Source organism: Cryptomeria japonica, chromosome 1, assembly GCF_030272615.1.
Source record: "Cryptomeria japonica chromosome 1, Sugi_1.0, whole genome shotgun sequence".
Lineage (NCBI taxonomy): Eukaryota > Viridiplantae > Streptophyta > Pinopsida > Cupressales > Cupressaceae > Cryptomeria > Cryptomeria japonica.
Window position 1 is genome coordinate 577,444,231 of NC_081405.1, and position 4,926 is coordinate 577,449,156.

Below are 4,926 nucleotides of genomic sequence, written 5' to 3' on the forward strand. Positions count from 1 at the left end.
GTAATTTCAATAATAGAGGATGAGGTAGAAATCAATTTCAAGAACAATCATCAAAGTTTGATAAACCCAATATTCAATGCTATTATTGTAAGAAATATGGTCATTTTGCATATGAATGTAGAAAGAAACAAGCAAAATTTGAGAAACCTGGAGAAAATTATTCAGATGTATCTGATAATAATTCAGGTTGTTTATTTTAAACATTTAATGTGACACAAGAAATCTCTAAGGATGTATGGTTTTAGTAAACACATGATTGGTAATAGAGATCTATTTTCTAATTTGTATGATACTGTGAAATCTAAAAAAAATTAGGAAATGATACTATAGTATCGGTAATGGGGAAAGTCGTAATAAATATGTTGACTAAAAATGAATAAAAAAAGTTTATTCCTAGTGTTTATTATGTTCCTGGATTAAAACACAATCTAATGAGCGTTGGTGAATTAATTGAAAAAGTATACAAAGTTCTCTTTAATAATGATGTTTGCACAATCTTGGATAGAAATCCTAGTGACAGGTTGATTGCCAAGGTTCAAATGACCAAGAACCGGATGTTTCCCCTTCATATACATGGAATAGAGGAGGCTAATTTCAAGGCAAAAATTTTAGACTAGACATGGCTCTAGCATTTGAGGTATGGACACCTTAATTTTGATGGCTTGAGTTTATTGCAGAGGAAGAATATGGTAAATGGTTTGCCACCTATCATGCACCCTACTAATTCTTGTGAAATTTGTCTAATGGTAAAACAACACAGATAAATCTTTCCTATAGGAAGTTCAAATAGAGAAAGAGTGCCTTTGGAGCTAGTCCACACTGATATATGTGGCCCAATGCAAACCACATTTTTAGGAGGGAGCCTATATTTTATGACATTTATTCATGATTTCAGGAGGTAAAGTCGGATATATTTTTTGAAGGAGAAGTTTGATGCTTTCAATGGATTTAAGAAGTTCACATCAGTGGTAGAAAAACAAGTTGGACTCTTCATCAAGTTACTCAGATCTAATAGAGGTGGTGTTTATAATTCTAATGAATTTTTGGATTTTTAAAGAGATTAGGTGATGAAGAAACAGTTCACAATAAGGTACACACCATAGAAGAATAGTGTAGTAGAGAGGAAAACAAAACCATAGTGGAGATGGCAAGGAGTATGCTAAAAGCTAAAAATTTCTCTATGATATTTGGGTTGAAGCAGTAGCATGTGTCGTATACATTTGATTAGAAGTTCTAGGAAGAGTGTTAAAGACATAATCCCTTAAGAAACATGTAGTGGTAAGAAATATTCTATATCTCTTCTTAGAATCTTTGGATGTGTTGTATATGTTTTAGTTCCAACTGATATAAGGACAAAATTGGATGATCAGAGTGAAAAAACTACTTTTATTGGTTATAGTGAGCAATCAAAAGCTTACAGATTATATAACCTAGTTTCAAAGAAGATGATTGCTAGCTAGGATGTCATATTTAAGGAGGAAGAAGAATGGGATGGAAATATTAATAGATTAGTCACAATTGGAGCAGCAATACCAAATAATGAAGAAGAACAATAAGAACCATTTGATTAGCCAAATCAAGCAGGACTAAGAACTCCACCAAGAAATCTTGAGCAAGGTCAATGAGCAAAACATGTAGAGCATCCCACTCCAAAAGAAGGTAATGAGACAACTCCTACAATTGCTAAATCAAAAGCTAAGAAAATGAGAAGCTTGAAAGAGATATATGAACAAGGTGAAGAATGCTTGGATTTTAGTTCAAATTTTTCTTTACTCTCTTGTGATCCTATTTGTTTTGAAGAAGCAGTTAAGGAGCAACATTGGATCAAGGCCATGGATGAAGAAATTGATTCCATTGAAAGAAATCAGACTTGGGAGCTTGTGGATCTACCTGAAGGTAAAGATTGCATTAGTGTCAAATGGGTTTATAAAACCAAGTTTAATGTAGAAGGTGAAATTGATAAATATAAGGCTAGATTAGTAGAAAAAGGTTATGCACAACAACATGGAATTGGTTATAATAAAATATTTGTACCAGTTGCTAGCCTTGATATAATTAGAATTCTTTTAGCAATAGCTGCTCAAAATAATTAGAAATTTTCTCAAATGGATATTAAATCTGCATTTTTTTATGGTTTTCTAAAAAAAGAAGTGTATGTGAAACAACCATTAGGTTATGAAGTGAATGGACATGAAGACATAGTCTATAGATTGAAGAAGACACTCTATGGTCTCAAACATGCACCTAGATCATGGCATAGCAGCATTGATTCATACATGACGAGCAATGGTTTTAGCACAAGCAGTAATGAGCCCACTCTATATAGAAAGATTAAATAAGAAGGTCAGATTTTGATTGTGTGCTTATATGTAGATGATTTGATTTTTACTAGAAATTTGTCTATAGACACTTTTAAATCAGCAATGATGAAGGAATTTTAAAATGAAAGAATTGGGTTTGATGAGAAATTTCTTAAGCATTGAGATAGTTCAATCTGATAAAGGAATTGTTATTTTTCAATCTAAGTATTCCAAGGATGTATTGAGAAAGTTTAATATGTTGAATTCTAAACCAGCACCAACTCCAATTGCAACAGGAACAAAGTTAAGAAGAGATGACAAGGGTAAAATGTTGATCCAACTTTATTTAAGAGGCTTTTTGGAAGTCTCATGGATATCACAACTACAAGGCTAGACATCACATATGGTGATAGTTTAATATATGGATTTATGGAGTCACCAAAAGACTCACATTGACAAGTTGGAAAGAGGATATTGAGATATGTTGCAGGAACCAAGGGATGTGGAATTTTATATTCCACCATTAATAAGTTTGATTTGGTTTGTTATACTGATAGTAATTTTGCATGTAATATTGATGATAGGAACAACACTTCCAGATCTATCTTTCATTTTGGTACATGTGCAATCTCATGGACATCAAAGAAGCATTCTAAAGTGACCCTTTCATTAGTTGAAGCAGAATATGTAGCAGCCACATCAACAACATGTCAAGCAATCTAGATGTGGATAATATTGAGGGATCTATTGCACGCACAAGAAGATTCTACACCAATGTTCCGTGACAACAAATAAGCAATTTCATTAGCAAAAAATCACTTTTTTCACTAAAGGAGCAAGGACATTGATACGATATATCACGTCATCAGAGAATTGGTCAACAATGGAGATATCGATCTCGAACTCTACAGATTTGAAGATCAGTTAGCTGATATTTTTACTAAAGTACTACCTAGAGAAAACCTTGAGTATGTACGAGAAAATTTGGGAATGATTGAAGCTAAAATTGTTAGTGGAAGAAACTAAAGAGGAATGTAAGAAGACCGATTTTTTTCATAATGCAATTAATTTCTCCCACCATCCAGTTGGTCAAAACCTGAATTGCATGATAGTTAGATTCTCATGCATACTTAGCATGAAATAGTTTTTTGTTTTACGCATGTAATAAAATGGTTGTCAATATTTTGGATTTAATTATTTCTCCATGCAGCTGAGACTTTTTAGTTTCCACCGTAAAACTGTTACCTTTGCATGACTTGGCTAATTAATAGATAGACATTCTAGAAGGATGATGAATCCTCTCTATAAATAAGGTGGTGTTGTAATCAATTCTATGTATGATTAATAAAAGGATTGTTTTCCTATTTGCTATAGCAATATGAGTTTTGTGTTGTAGCATGTTTGTTTTTAGTTTTATTTTTTGTTATATTTTTCATCTCTGCCTTCACATTCTGAGCCATAGTGACAATAACTATGCCTTTTTCTACGACTGCTGACCCAGGGATTATTTCAAAATAGTTCATGAGCCCCATTAAGATACCCGCATCTTGTGTATGCCACGATAATAGCAGTCCATGAAACCACATTCTTTTCACTATAAGATCGTTCATTTTCTTCTACATTAAAAAATTCAGTATCGGCTGCCTCCAGGATGGTGCTATAAAGAAATGCATCATTATTCTAATGCTTGGAAGCTGTTGAATTTGAAACCGCATGATTGGGCCTGATCTTTTGCGGTTGCCATTGTGAATCGCCTACCTCTTCTACAATACAGATTTATTTTGTTTGATCCATACCAATCGTACACACCATAGTCTTTCCCAGATGCCGAAACACCTCTGTAACCAATCGTATATTATGATTAAGTACCTCAAGGGTAGTCACAAGGGCTTTCTCAAAATCTTGTAGGATGGATATTGAAAAATCCAAAGGAACTCCCCTATTGATGTCCTTATAGTCATATCCATTAAATCTATCCTTGGCTTCAAAGACTAATGTGATTGTCATGGTCACAAAGGTAGAACCCCGATTCACCTCCTCTACGCTGACAAACAACCCCAAGGGCAAAATCCTCTTCTTCATGTTCCAATGGAGAGTCTGAATTTCTACGCCAACACTTTTGAGAGACTCCTTGATTCCTTCTCAAGTTTTGGTCTCAACCTCTACAACACCTTGGTCTATTCGTTCTCTTCCACCACTTACTCTTAGGCCAACATATACCTAAGATAAACTTCACATCATATCAAATGTATGATTGATTTTTCCAATGAGAATAATTCACATCACCTCTCATGCATCTACTACTGATTTATTCTTCCTTATATATCACCCACAATATCCCAAAGTATAAAATCATATCGCCTATCCAATACACAATCCTTAACATCCTCCGAAAAGCACACAATCATACCAATCACCACAATAGAATGCATACGATTCTAGTGATCTTACTTGGACATGCTTCACTGTCAAAAAAATGATATGAGGAACAAAACCTTATAACTTTTTCTATAGAGCATATTATGACTTGAAAACTTGACAGTAGGCCCCTAACTAACTACCAATCTTAGTTATTGAAGCACACATTTAGAGATGCAATGTGGTAAAATGTAGAGAAATTTACCAA